General features: G+C 47.2%; 1 protein-coding gene across 3 annotated transcripts in view; it reads right to left on the reverse strand.

Annotated features, from left to right (window-relative positions):
• Positions 1–15,548, reverse strand: part of CRACDL (CRACD like) — a 145,168-nt gene that overhangs the window by 128,945 nt on the left and 675 nt on the right. The window contains exon 1 of one of the 3 annotated variants that reach the window (XM_040453991.1): positions 15,307–15,527. The exons of 1 other annotated variant lie outside the window; for it this stretch is intronic. The gene's annotated coding sequence lies outside the window, so the exon portion shown is untranslated. One more of the 3 variants, XM_040453993.1, reaches the window with a different exon arrangement.

The raw sequence follows: 15,548 nt of genomic DNA on the forward strand, positions 1-15,548 counted from the left end.
GGGACATGACCACTCAAGAGTGCCAGCACTTTCCTGTGGGATGCCCAGCCTTCCTAGTCCAGCCACAGCCCACTTCTTTAAACTCTGCTGCCCTCTTCAGCCCTCCATACCGTCCGTGTCCTGTACCATCAGACACGGCCTTTCCTACACATGCCACACTCTCCCTCCAAGTGGACATGCTACCCTGACCGTAGAAGTGGCATTCACTCCTCCAGATCCATCAACGCTGCCTCCATAATCTCAATTCATTAATCCCCATAGGGTGTGCACCTTGTGGAGTAGCCCTTACTTTAGTCTACTTTATGATAAGAGGCACACATCTGTGTTCTATCAGGTGGTGCCATGAAGGCCTGGCCCACATCTAAGCTGTCCTGCCTCAAATCACTGTGCCATGCACATGGCTGCAACAAATGTGTGTTGACAAAGTAGATGAGGGAAACTGGAAACGTCAGTGTGGAGAAAAGCCACTCAGCTCTGCTCATTCCTCAAGCCAAAAGAAAGAAGTACTCCAGGAAGAAGGGGAGGCCCGTGGGGCCGAGGACAAAGGAGTGCCTGTGCCTCTTCAGGGTGGATGGGACCCAGGCCAGCCCAGCCTTGCGCTCTTGGACTCTCCCCACACGAGGCCTCAGGCTCCTCCCTCCCTCAAAAAGGTGGGAGCCTGGGTCTTGGAAATCAAATGTACCAAACTGTGGCACAGACGTGCTCATGTGAAGGCCAAAGCCCTCAACCCTGGCCACACAGCAGATTCACCTGTAAAGCTTGTTAAACACAAACTATGGTCCCACCCAGACCTTCTGAGTCAGCCTGGTAGGTAAGGCTAGGGCAGCCACAAGTGGTGCTGGTACCAAGCCAAGGCACGGCCCAGGTAAGCACACCTCCATCTCCTTGGCCTGCCCTGAATGAGGCCAAGTATACAAGGAAAGGAGAAAGAAACCAGCATTTGACAGTGCCTACAGGCCAGGCACTGGGCTAGGAAGGCACTCGACATGTGCTATCTAATTCCCTCAGCAAAACTGTATGAATTACTGCCCCAGCTTTCATATGAGGAAACCTTTTCAAAGGTGTAAGCCTCAACTCCAAGTGACCAGGGTGGGACTAGAACCCCGCCCCCCACCGCAAATACCTCACATTTGAGAAATACAACCTTTTCTGGGTTTAGCTAATATTCTGAAGGTCCTGAAATTCCCTCGCATCTACCTCTCAGTGATGCCTAAGGCTGAGGCACCCAAACACTTGGTCCTGAGCCTGCAAAACCAAGGGCTGTTTGCCTTCAATGAACAGGCTGTGGCCAAGGTTGAGACAGTCTTTTCAGGGTCCCTGCTTTTCCCCCAACCCAACTGCATTGCTAAGCCAAGCCTCTGAGCGGTCCCTTCCTCACCTGGGTCATCCCTGCCTGTGTGACTCAGCTCAGGCAGTTCCCTGGGTCAGGAGGTCACTCTGCCATCCTGCCACATTATGACTGTTTTGGGCTCTAGGCACCTTTGCCTACATAGGCCCCTTCCTCTATTAAATAAAAATTTAAAAAGTACATGTTACAGTTGCATCAGCATAAAGATGATGTTATTATATATTAACACATTTTGTTGAGCCTAAAGTTCATGTTTTCCTTTGGATTTTAAAGGAAATTAAAACATTGTTGTGGGCCCTGAAACTATTATGGACTCTCAGCCTCCCACACCTACTGGGCCAGTCAGCTCCATCCTACCATGAGCCCAGCAGGGTTCCCTGTAAACTCCCTGTGGAAGACCCAGCTCAAGCCTGGCCAGTGTCTCTACAACCCAGACCCTGCACAGCCTGCCTCAGTGGAATCCACTGCCCTCACCTGTCACATTCATTGCACTTATGCCTTTATATCTAGAGCTACTGTATAGACTGTGAGCTTCACAGGGGCCTTGATAAGTGTGTCCTGAAGGAACACTGAATAAACAGACAAGGACTTTAACCAGTGGGACTGGTTAAATTGATAAGTTTGTCTCAGGGACTTTTGCCTGGTTTTCTTCTGGCTATAGATTTCGTATTCAAATTAGCTCAATACCTGGCTATCTCTCACAGGTAGACAGGAGGCCAAGGCACCCTTTGAGTCTGGGTTACTGAGGGAAAGACATGGCTGCAAGAGTCCCAGAGCCTTCTGTTAGAGTCCATGTAGAAGAGAGGGGTCTCAGGTGCCTCATGGTCCCTACGTGGCTAAGACAACCTGTGTATTTCTTTTTTTTCCTTTTCTTTTTTCTCCCTTTTTTTTTTAAGAGAGAGAGAAAGCACATGAGTGAGGCAGAGAGAGAAAGAGAGAGAGAGAGAGAGAGAGAGAGAGAGAGAGAGAGAGAGAATGAATCTTAATCAGGCTCCATGCTGAGCATCAGCTGGATCCCACAACCCTGGGATCATGGCCTGAGCCATAATCAAGATTCAGATGCTAAACCAATGGAGCCACCCAGGCGCCCTGATGACCTGTATATTTCTAATACTAAAGCTATACTGAGCAGTGACACTTCTTGATGGCTCATGAAAATACAGTTACTGTCATGTGAAAGGTTTCCCAAATTGTTCAATGTTACAAAGGGACCCTCATTCTCAGAAAGACCAGGCACTCAAGCTTTAGAGGAGAACCAACAGCCTTTAAGAAACCAAACACCACGGCAGCCATCCTGGATACTGCTCCTTGACGTGAGTTCAGATGGGAATTCCAGTTTGGTTGGCCATGAGGGTTTTAAACTGCCACTTTGCACAAGAGACTCTGTCTATGTCCATCAGAACAGCAAAGAACTAGGAGAGCATAACACGATGCCACAACAGCAGTATTTATCTGGGAAAGGGGGCGAAACAAGAACAGATGATTTGGGGGGAAGTATTTGTTCCTGCAGTTAATCATGCTGGTACATGGTGAACAGTTCACTTAGAATAGCCCCATAGAGCCAGAAAGACTCGGGATGCAGCCCCCTGGGTTTCCTGTGATGGGGACCCGCACATCACCTTCACCTCCCTGAGCTTTAGTTTCCTCACCTCAAAAGAGTGACAATCATTTCTACTTTTAAAGGTTATTCGCAGAATTAGTGAGGTCATATAAGTGCCTAATAGTGCCTGGAAGACATAACCTGTTCAGCCATTGGTGGCTCCAATCCGTTCTCCCCCACTGTACCACTTCGGTTTTTATTCTCACAGATGGCAGCCATTTAACTTGCAGGCCTTCAGGTGAGCAAGTACTTAAGAGCTGGGGCTAAGTACGTGCTTGCCCTGGGACATTAGCACTCCAGCCAGTCCCCACATGAATCCTTCGAGGCCGGTGCTAGTCCCACCCCCATGGGTAACCCAGGCACTGAGAGACCATGAGGCTGGAGAACAGGAGAGTTAGGCTTTGTGCCCAGAGCCCCCAGTCACGAGGCCTTACTCTTCCTAGAAATGTATTAATAAAAAGGGCTAAATTATAATAACAATTAAAATAAAATGTCATTTCTAACTCACTCTTATACACTGGTTACAGCATGTCTGCCATTTCCACATAAACTATTGCCTTTTCTTCTCCCAACAACCCTGGGAGGCACATATCTCAATCTCCCAGTGCGTGCAGTTGGAAAGTAAGCCCAAGGCTGTCCTCAAGGTCACCCAAACAGCCAGGGGTCTGCCAGGGTGTGGTCAGCCCAGCCTTCAGCCTGTGCCTGTGCCCTTGCCACCTCCATCCGTGACGTTCCCCTCCTCTCCTTTCCTGCAAAATCTGCTGCAGGCAGCCGAGAGAGAGAGAGGCAGGAGAAAGGTCTCCACCTAGACTCCAGTTGTGGCTGGAATGTCAGGGAGGTGGGCTCAGAAGGAATCTGACTGGGGAGTAAAGAGCCCCTCCAGGCTCTGTGAACACCAACGGGAACGATTTTCCAAGAGTGTTCCCTCCCATTAAGTAAAACCCTGGGGGAGTTATAAGGACACTTCCCAGTCATTGCAAGTTAACAGTTCAAGACAGGTTAAAAGCAGGGCAACAAGGAAAGGACGCTGGGTTCAAATCCCTGTTCCACTGTGTACTGGTGATTTAGGTAAGTCCCATAACCTCCCTGTGCCTCAGTTTGCTCCTCTGTAAAATCGGGATAAAAACAGTGAGGGTAAAGCAATCATGACAGCATCTGGGCATGTTCGCTAAATAGTAACAGCAATAAAGCCAACAACTACACAGCGCTTGTGTGTGTAAGTACCTCGGTTGCACACTAGAGAAACAAGGTTTTTTTACTATAATTTATTGTCAAATTGGCTCACATACAACACCCAGTGCTCATCCCAACAAGTGCCCTCCTCAATGCCCATCACCCATTTTCCCCTCTATCCCATCCACCCTCAGTTTGTTCTCTGTATTTAATAGTCTCTTGTGGTTTGCCTCCCTCCCTCTCTGTTTGTATCTATTTTTTCCCCTTCCCTTTCCCCATGGCCTTCCATTAAGTTTCTCAAGATCTACATATGAGTGACAAATATGATATCTGTACTTCTCTATTTCACTCAGCATATTACCTTCCAGTTCCATCCACGTTGCTGCAAACAGCATGATTTCATTCTTTTTCATTGCCAAGTAGTATTCCATTGTATATATAAACCACATCTTTATCCATTCATTAGGTGATGGACATTTAGGCTCTTTCCATAATTTGGCTACTGTTGACAGTGTTGCTATAAATATTGGGGTACATGTGCCCCTATGCATCAGCACTCCTGTGTCCCTGGGGTAAATTCCTAGTAGTGCAATTGCTGGGTCATAAGGTAGTTCTATTTTTAATTTTTTGAGGAACCTCCACACTGTTTTCCAGAGTGGCTGCACAAGTTTGCATTCCCACCAACAGTGCAAGAGGGCTCCTGTTTCTCCACATCCTTGGAAACAGAGGCTATTTTCAAGGGGAAATCATCTTCTGAGAGAAACAGGGGGAGTGGTGAGTGGAGCTGGGTTCACAGCTCTTTCACTCACTAGCTGAGGAACCCTGGCCAAGTTACTTCACCTCTCAGGGCCTCAGTTTCCTTATTTATAAAATGCACAGCGTGATCACAGGCTTCAGTGAGATGATGAAGGGGAAATACCCAAAATGGTGCCCAGTGTTCAACAGGTAGTAAGTATAGTACTGGATTACAAGTAGCTTATTCTGAGAGTGTTCTGCAAGATGAGCAAATATTTCTATAAATTTTAAATTGATAAATGAGCAATGTCTTGTGATATGAGCAGTATGTGATGCCAAACATCACATGATCACAACTGAGCCAATGGTTTCTCTCTCTCTCTCTCTCTCTCTCTCTCTCTCTCTCTGTGGGATTACAGGTGATCTCCCATGCTAGGATGCTCTGTCTCAGGCCCCAGTGTTTGGCAGAAATCAGTGACTTTTTAGAACGTTAGAGAGTGCCCACAACTGGCACTAGTGTATTTTTTGTCACTTCAAAGCACCAATGAACTGTCCTTTGCTTTTCCATACACAAGTAAGCTTGGGATGCTTTGTTTCATTCTAGGTCAGGCTTCCTGCAGATATAGACCCTTTCCTCTACTGCCTATTGCCAGTTACATTAAATACAGTATATGACAAGTGCTTATTAATATTGTACTGTAGTCACTATCAATGTGAGACTAGCCATTTGCCTCCATACAGAAAAAGATTCCATTGAGCCAACAGACAGCAGTGATTCCGTTAGTGATAGTAAAAGTCATCCTACACAATAACCCTCCTCTCTCATCTCCCTCACATCAGCCACGAAGGTTTTCAAAGGTAACAGCAGCTTAATTTGTTTATTTCTCTTTATATTTTGTATTTTCTTTATGTTATATTACAGTATTGTAATCATTTTTACATGAATATTTTTGGGTTGTGGAACGAATCATCTGAGTTTCCATTATTTCTTATGGGGAAATTCGCTTTGATATCCAAGAGCTTTGGATATAAGCATGTTTTCCAGAATGAATTGTGTTCGCAAACCAAGGTTTTACCATATAGTGACCAGCTCTGTCAAGTTCTATTTTTAATTTACAGAAGGAAGGTGCTGTTGAAACCCAAAGTGAATCACTTGGGATATATCAAATCACCAATACATTCTCCTTTGTAAAAGATATGGGTTTCTCTGATGGGTCTCTAAAATAATGACCTTTTGGACCCTCCAAGAACTTGTCCCAAAAGCTGTCACATCCCATCTGGAGTTGGGAGGAAGCTGGGCTCCTTCTTCCCTCACCCCCGGCATCTCCCTCAGAGCTTCGAGTTAGGGACCATCAGGTTGCTTTAAATAGTCAATCTCTGAAGGGTAACATTTACTGTAAGGGGTGGAGGGCCTGTTTAGGGCCAGAAAGGTGTGCACATCAGGTTGGTAGCTGACCCCCACAGTCACCAAAACACCCTGGGCCACCCATGGGCTGAGGGTTGCTAAAGACACAGTCTTTCCTGGAACCCTTCCTCAGCAATGCTTTTCCTAAACAACTGAAAATGCAGTAATCCACTCAGAGGGGGAACTTGGCACTATACAAACACCTGAATTCACAGTAATTATGCACAAAAGCCTGTTTGGAGAGGCAAGGAGAAATATAGTTCATAAACTGACTGCTGATCAATTATGGCTCATGAAAAAAAAATCTGAATCTTAACTTGACAGTACGCTAACTCCTGCTTCCTCCCCATGCCTAATAACAGGGCTGTTCAACATTAACACGACACCACCAAGAAAGGGGGAGAGAGAGCAAAGGGTCTCCAATGTCAAGAGAAAACAACTAGACAACCCACACCCTTCCCACTGAGGCAGGTCTCCGGGGATCTGATTTTCAAATACATGGTTCATAGACAAGGCAAGTCTGCAGGAACTATTGGTACATGGCTTCATGTTGTTTTGTCACCTATCTGAACAAAGCTCAGGCTGGAGAAGCTTCTAATCTGGTTTCTAAGAGTGAGTAGGAAGGGGACTGGGGCTCATGTCCAAGGCAACTGAAATGAAAACCTTATCCGTGAAAGATTCTGGGCCTTCTCTGAGAGCAGAACAACTGATTCTGTGAGACAGGGACCCAGGCCCATCACCATACCTGTGGCTACATTCTGTGAACCTCACCTCTGCCTGCTTCAGATACAACACTAAAAGGACAACATTAGAAAAACAAATAAAAGCTGAGATTCTGTTCACACTCCCTGGCTTGTTTGCTGCCTGCTAGAGGCTAGAAAACCAAGGAGAAATATAGTTCATAAATTGACTTCCTAGCCTCCCTCCCTGCCAGGCTCCCCACGTGGAAGAGTCTCCTGTGCATCTCTGCTAACAGACACCACCACCTCCGCAGAAGCATCAGGTTTTTCCATGGGGGGAGAAAGGTGTGGAAGTCCCACAGCCTTGTCCCCAGCTTCATGGATGTACACTGAGCAGGAGGGACCCTCCACGGAATGGGTCTGGGGTTGGAGGCAGCAGCTCCTGTCCAGCCAGCCCTGCAGTGTTGTTCTGGGGGTCACTCCTGTAGGTCTGGCCAAGGGCCAAGCTTCTAACGATTCTGCTGGCCCTGAATTTCCTGCATTAAATCCTCTTCTGCCTAAACTAACTCGAGCAAATCCTGAATAACACAGATGTTGAAGACACTGTCGGCCAAGAGGAGGGAAATTTCTCTCATAAATACACACACATGCACACACGCGCGTGCGCGCGCGCGCACACACACACACACACACACACACACACACATACACCTTGGTGTGAAAAAAAAATTATTCCAGGCAGGGCATATTAAAGGAGGAGGCATGTACATACACAGGAAATCTACTTATGAGATAGTAGTTGGAAGGAACCAACCAGACAAATGTGCAAAAGAGCGTGGACAAAGATGTTCACCGTCCTACCATTACTAAGTGGCTAAGGGTTGAAAATAATTTAAGTAGACATTGATCCAACAGAGGACTTGGGTTAAGTAGGCTGGGCCTGCCCATCCTATGGGAGCTCCTCACAGCCACACAACCAATACTAAGAAAGAATATCTAGCAATGTGGAAAAGAGACTCAACACACAATACTAATTTTGAAAAGGCAGGGGCGCCTGGGTGGCTGAGTTGGTTAAGCATCCGACTCTTGATTTCAGCTCAGGTCATGATCTTGCAGTTCGTGAGTTCAAGCCCTGCATGGGGCTTTGCACACTGACAGTGCAGAGCCTGCTTGGGACTCTCTCCCTCTCTCTTTCTCTCCTCCTCCCTGACTTGCGTGCACACTCTCTCTGTCTTTCTCAAATAAAGACATATACAAGAAAGAAAGAAAGAAAGAAAGAAAGAAAGAAAGAAAGGGCAGCATGAAACAATGTAGATATTACCTCTTCATATTAAACAGGTACTTTTGCGTGCACACACACACATGTACACACACATGAATATTCGGTATAGCACAGACAAATATCTGGGAGGACGTGCCCCCAGATCTAGCAAGACGCCCACTCATGTTCCACCCCTGGCTTTGCCTCGTGGTGGAGCCAGTCTCTTGTGCCGCACCTGGCCTTGTGCCACACAAGGGAGCAGCCAAGGAGCAGCCTGACTGCGACGAGCCAAATCACACGTCTGGTCGGCATTCTGGGCGGCTGGCAGGCCTGCCCCACGCCAAGTTCACGACCTTCTGGGCCTTCCCTGCCTGCTGGCCTGGCAGAGTCTTGCCTGCAGTGGTTCCTCCACTATCGAGGGATGCCTCTGGGCTGCCCCAGGGCCCATGAAACACAACCTGTAATTTCAGCTCTAAACGTGGTACCAGGGAAGCCTTGCTAGCACGAACACCTCAGCTGAAAGAACCATCTCTGCTCATGGAGGCCATGATGAAAACAAGATGACACAGGCCAAGCCTCAGAAAACAGTGACTCAGATGTGCAAAATGTTTTGTGTTTGTACGTGAAGAGCCTGTTTCACCCAGACGGTATACTGGAAACGCTAATACATGGTGATTTAAAGATCTGATTTCCAATGGAGCATGCAGCTGCCACCCAGCAACCATCCAAACATACGTGACCACTTCAGTTTCTGAGGAAATGAGCCTAGTTCACAGAGAACAAAGCACCAGGTGAAGTGGTACGATGTCCAGTGTGTGGGCCTGACCCGCCCCCAAATCCCATCCTCCTCCCCGTTTCCATCAGCAGGGTTCGCGCTTGTCGCTTCCATGTCACAAATTGTCCATGCAGAAAGGACCCATGAAAAAGTTCCTGCTACCACTTTTCAGGGAATAGAGGGGAAGAAAAGGGGAGTAATTAATGTATTAAAGCAAGATGATGGAACCTCTGGACCAGGAGTGTGGTATTAGACACAGGTTGGAACAGCAGGTGCAGAGAGGGGATGGTGTTCCAGAGCAGCTCACTGCATTGCCCACATCAGCTGCAGACCAGGGAGGAGAACTCAAGAGGCCCAGGGCTGAGCCTAGGCCCCAGGTGAACTGTGACCCCACATCCAATGCTCCTGTCCCTGTCCCTGCTGGTGCAGATGTTGTGCCTGGCCACACAGCTGCATCCAACCAAAAAGAGCTAAGAGTTGAGACCAGCTTGCGCAAGGCTCAAAACAACAGGTATAGCCTCTCGGATGGACATTCTCCCATGGTCACTTCTTTCCTGAGGAGCCAAGAGCAGAAACCAGCCCCGAGCACACAGTCCACTGTCCATCTGCAAACCTGAAGTGCACATGAGCAAGCTTTAACAGCCTATACAGACCTACACCCGGTCCCAGAGGCCCCCACACACCTCAGACACCCATCCTGATAGGACAATGGCTTCACAAAAATATATACAACCTGGAAATTTATTTTAAGAGACTAGGCTGGTGTAATGTACATTTGTCATGTTATTTGAGAATATTCAATTCTAAAGAAAAGACAGCAAAGGGGATGGATGACTTATAAGATATGTTTAGTATAGATAAAACTCAGTAAAGAGAACATGTGTATATCAAACAGACAGAAAGGTGTGGAAGGACAAGAGATACCTAATATTCATGACGTACTAAATATACCCAAAGCAGCTGGGCAGTAAATATTCATGATACACTAAATGCTGAAAAAATACTAAATATTCATGACATATTCTTATGTATAACATTAAATATATAAGAGGAACCTAATATTGGTTGCAATTTGGTTACCCATTGGTGACACCCATTCTAATCCATGGCTGTTCATCAGGCTCGCTGAGGAGCCACAGATGTGGCAGGGCAGAATTGTCCCTACGAGTCTCACCAATAGAACAAGTGTGTGTGTGTGTGTGTGTGTGTGTGTGTGTGTGTGTGTGTGTCCCATCTATGGCCCTTCCGCTAGTACTTTAACTGGTCCTTGTAACCACATATTAGCAGGGACAGCTAATGCTGTAGAGAGAGATGGAGCCCATGACCACAGTGTACCCCACGACCCAGATGCTGAAGGTCTTCCACCCACTTTCACACTATCCTACCTGTGCTACCCTTCCCATCGCTTTCCCCTCACTTCTCACTGTGTGCTTTCAATTGCATCAAGGCCTTTCCCCACATGACATCTATCACTAACTTTTCTCAGGGGCACTCTGTAGCACATTTGCTCATTTTCCTTAAATGCCATCAGATCTCAGATGCAGAAGGACCCTTTATTGCTGTAGGGTACTTTATTAGGGGTCCTAATTGGGAATTATAATAAGTACCCTTCTAAGGTACTAAGGTACGTACTAAGGTACGTACTAAGGTACGTTCTAAGAAAGGAAATGGAAGAATAGTCATAAATAATTTATGAAGCATTTCTTCTGCTGATACAATACCTCAAGTGATGCTTGTGTGTGTGTGTGTGTGTGTGTGTGTGTGTGTGTGTGTGTGTATGAGTAACCCCCCCCCCCATTCGCTGGGGTGCCTGAGGTCACAGGGACTCTTAAGTGCCACAGCTGAAACCAGCGCCCTGACTGCCCCCCTTGGCTGGATCACTTACTTTAAGAAAGCAAAACACCTCTGACATTTTCATATGCCACATTCAGAGAGCAGTTTCTTGGGAAAATCACACACCACAGCTAATGCTTCTATTGCCTCCCACAAACATGAGAATTTGGGGGTCAGAAAGGATGCAGAGACTGGTGAATGGACCTCAGACGTGAGGCCAAGTATTCCAGAAGTTCTCAAACTGCATACATTTACAAATCAGCCTCACACACCAGGGATAGGAAGAGGCTTGAGCAACTAAATAACTGTCTACTCCTCACCTTTCAAAAAGATCTTCTGTAATTTCTTTTCACAGATACCTTAATCATAAGAAAAATATTTGAGAGTCCTTCCTACCAGGAATCTGCATCTGAAAAGTGTCTGCATGGAATCAGGCGTTGACACCTGTCAAGGAGCCCCTGGGTGCATGGTCGCACCTGTCTCACTGTTCCCTGTCTATTAGACACTAAATTCCATGAGTACTCACATGGCATCTTCTGGTTCATGACCCACTGAGCTCAGAATTATGGGTTATAGCACGTTAAAGCAATACAAAGAATTCCAAGGTAACTAACTCATCAGAATCACAAACATATCTCAAGGACCACTGACCTGACCCAAAAGTTTGAAATTATTTTCCAGATGCAAATATCTAAGAAAACAGTGTAGATGAAAACACATCTGATTTCCATTAGTTTGGGAAAACACAAGGATTTAGAGAGCTGACCATTCCTGTTGTCCTACCTACAGATGACAGTAACTGTGCCAGTGTTTACAGGTACCTAGACAACAAAAGGGATAAACATGACACCAAGAAGGGTCAAGCCACGAGCACATCCTGAAAGGCCACCCCTGGGAAGGCCTTTCTGTCTCTAGGCACTCAAGAGCTCCTTCTCATGGAAAGCTTTCTTTCATCTCACATCCATGTGGCAAAGTCTTAATGTTACTTTAAGTCACCCCCTCCAAGAAGCCTTCCCTGACCACTTCACCTTCCAACCACTGAGTGTGAAAACAAAACCCAGAGCTTGGGTTTACAGCTTTAGGCTTCCTAAAGGCTAATCTTATGCTTCAAATAATTCCTAAGCACCCTGAAGAAGCAACTAATTATGACTTGGATTTTTCTGTTTCTCTTATGCTTTTAGTAAATGCAAAGCACACAGTGGATCATTCTGATGATGAAGAAACAGCAGCATAAATAGGGGGTAATGGTTTGAAAGACATTAATCCACCTGAAACTGGTTTACTGGGCTGGACTCAGTAATGTGTAGCAGAAAACTAGTCTCTTCTCCCACCCACCAACAAAGCTTCAAAGCTGCTCTTTCCCCATTTCCTCCCAGCCTGTGACTGGTATTTCCAGCAGGTTCTATATCTTTCCCAGTCTTTTCCATGTATTAAGAAGCCCAGTGCCCATAACCCGGGTCAGTGTGGCCAGAAAGATGGAGAGCAGGGAGAGGAAGGGAATTTTTTCCCTATTTTCCCAGTTTGTTCTTCCCTGCCTCCTTCCCACCTCATCAGGATGCATCTGATTTTTCAAAGCTGGGGGGGGGGGGGGGGAGAAAATTTTTTAAATTTTTTTTTTTTTATAAATTAAAATACAGAAAAAACAAAAGATAATACTAATTAATATTCCCCCCCGGTTAAAAAAAAAAAAAAAAAGCTCTTGGAGTGCCTGACTGGCTCAGTCAGTGGAGCATGAAACTCAACCTCAGGGTTGTAAGTCTGAGTCCATGTTGGGTGTAGAGATTATTTAAAAATAAAATCTTAAAAAAAAAAACAACACTCTTCCAGTACTAAGAAAAGGGGAAGCTGAAGGGACTGAGCACCCTCCCCCCCCCCTCACTGCTTTGCATCACCTAGAGAAGAGGTGGTGAGGGAAGAAAAATCCATGGAAGGTTGAAGGGAACACAAAACATGGGAAGTTTTTGTCCTGCTTCCTATTGGGAACACTGAGGACCACTCAAGTGGGGCAGAAATGGAAGCCTAACATAGTGCCACATGATCCGGGCAGTTTCTCGGGTGCCCAGGAGAGACCTAGAAGAGAGCCAGAGTGTGCCGACCTCACAGCCAGTTGCAGGAGCCAGGTCCCAGCTGTAGCTCACCCCAGTGACACCCAGCCGGACCACATTCAGTGGAGGAGGGAAAGAAGGCTCAGTGGTGGTGATGGGAAATGCATCAGCAAGAGGAATAGAAGGCCAGCAAGAGGCCACTCTCCCACACACCTTTACATGATGCCAACCTTGTCCTGGTGCCCAGAGACCACCTGTGGGGAGAAGGGGCCCCCAAGAGTAACCTAGAGAGACTGAGAGACTGACTCTCAAGGGACCAAGTTGCCTTAAGCTAGTGACTGAGATAATATCACTTGACTTAGGCTCAGGAAAATCACAATCATAAATAAGGACTAAATATACCAAAAGGGAACCAAAGTCGTTTGTTTGGAGTAGCAAAATTAAGCTCATTTATAAAACATTTTGCTAACTACAACTTGTGGCTGGTGAACTTCACCACTCCAAAATAAGTCCTGGGCAAGAAACATCTCTACTTTGATTCAAAAGCTTCTGTGGGATCTCAATGCAACACAAACAGAATTTATGAGTGTCTGTGCATGACAAGGCACAAGGCTAACGTCCAGAGGGGAAAGCAAGTGGTTGTGACCTTGCAAGGCAAATCCGGGGTCCACCAAGCCATCACAGAAAACTTACCCTCCAGGAGGGCCAGCGCCTTCACACACATTCTCTCATTTAACCCTGACAGCATCCCTGTGAGCTGGCTATATTACTCCCATTTTGCTGAGTGCAAACCAAGACTCAGGAAGATTCGGGGAAATACAAATAGGACAGCCACCCTTTCATGGTCCCCATATGCCTAGTCCTGTGTAAACAGCCAAATGCTATGCTTTAGCTGTACAACATCCATGGAGAGTCTACTTTTTTTTTTTATTTTATAGGTGAGGAAACTGATGCTTGCAGAAGTTAAGCACCTGGACTCACAGGCAAGTCTAGAACTAGGGTGAGGCAAGCGAGGCATTCACCTCAGACGCAAAATTTAAAGGGAGACCAAAAGCTCCACAAGGCAAACGTCTTAATGCAGTGTTTTAAAACGTCAAAATAAACACAAAATCTATGTCGTGCTAAATATTACAATTTTAACTAAAGACAGGATCCAGATTAGTGATTTTTCCTTTTGCCTCAGGCTCCAACATGGCTCAGCACCAGACTGGGGCAGAGCCAGGAAACCAGCCAGTTCAACCCTTCTCCACCAGCTCCCAAACGCAGGGATCCCAGACACCACTGCGGGGCCCTCTCCAGATGTTTCCCCTCACAATTTTATAACCTCAAAGGGCTCTCAGGAGTGACCACCCTGCTCCATAATTCCAGGTGTGTGGGGGATGAGGTGACTGAGTTCCAGATTGAATACCAGGGGTCTAAATAGATTCTATTCCATGGTCCACTGCCTGCGTTATGTAAATGAAGAAAGCTTGCAGGCTTGAATAAGGGAGGATATTTTAAGATAGCTTGAGAAGGTATGGGGTGATCCTCTAAAAAGATCACACAGCTGCTTGTCTCCCATTGGAGAGATTTCCTGGCTCAAAATTAAGTGTTCAGCAGTGACACGATGCCAGCTGTCAGCCTGTACCTACACAAGTCCGATTCAAACGGTGGCATTCCTTTTTCCCTGCATTTCAAAGCCAAATGTTGGCTCATTTGAGTAACTACCTATGCTGTTATTAACCTCAAATTAAAGCCCTGCCAGGTATGAAGCATCTGTTCAAGATATATTTTGTTGATTAAAATTTTGAACACTGTGGTGAGTACTGCGTAACTTATAGAACTGTCAAATCATACCCTGGAAACTCATACAACATTGCATGTCAACTATAATTTTTTTAAGACAACGCCCCCCAATTTGAATATTTCTTACATGGAACCCAGAATCCCTTACTGGTGGCTTGTAACCGAAGCCTAAAACCTGCCTACAAATAAACCATTAACTAACACATAAAAAAGCATTTAGTGACTTTGTCCACTAATTTATCCTGCAATGGCCTTTAGAGACAGCAGGCACAAATACTTCGTATACTAACGATCCAGACCCAGCAAGATCGACTTCCCTCTTAAAGCTTGAAACTGCTATGCTTCACCTCACAATTCAAAGTTAAGTCCAGCAAAGTGAGCAAAGGGAAACTTTGGGCACTTGCGTGAGCGTGTCTGGCTCATCTCCGCCCAGGCCCGCGCTGCCCCACGAGGCGGCCGCGCGGGATCGCGCCCCCCTCCACCCCACCCCCCAACCCCCAGTCCGAGGGGCACCTGGCCGCGTGGGCTCTGCCCTGGCCGGCCACACACCTGGGCAGACGTCGGGGCGCTACTGGGTCCGCGCCGCCCCCGCCCAGGTCTCCCCGCGCCACCGGTCGCAAGCCCACGCACGCTTCGCGGCCAGCCCGCCGCAGACCGCCCGGGTACCTGGCTCAGGAGCGTGGCCCGGGCTCGGCGAAGCGCTGGAGGAACACCATCCGCTGCGTGCGGGGAACGCTCCTGCCGTGGGCGCGCGCGCCCGGCGGCCCCCGCCCGAAACCGCTCCGGCACCCGCGCGGGAACGCTGCGGCCCGCGGCCCGACGCAGCAGGTGTCAGCTGGCCTCGCCACGGCCCGGGTCGGGGTCTTGAGAGCGGGGCGCGGGCGCGACGCTCCCGCGGCCGGCCCTCA

The sequence above is a fragment of the Herpailurus yagouaroundi genome, unplaced genomic scaffold (assembly GCF_014898765.1).
Source record: "Herpailurus yagouaroundi ecotype Mexico unplaced genomic scaffold, PumYag 210, whole genome shotgun sequence".
Classification (NCBI taxonomy): Eukaryota; Metazoa; Chordata; class Mammalia; order Carnivora; family Felidae; genus Herpailurus; species Herpailurus yagouaroundi.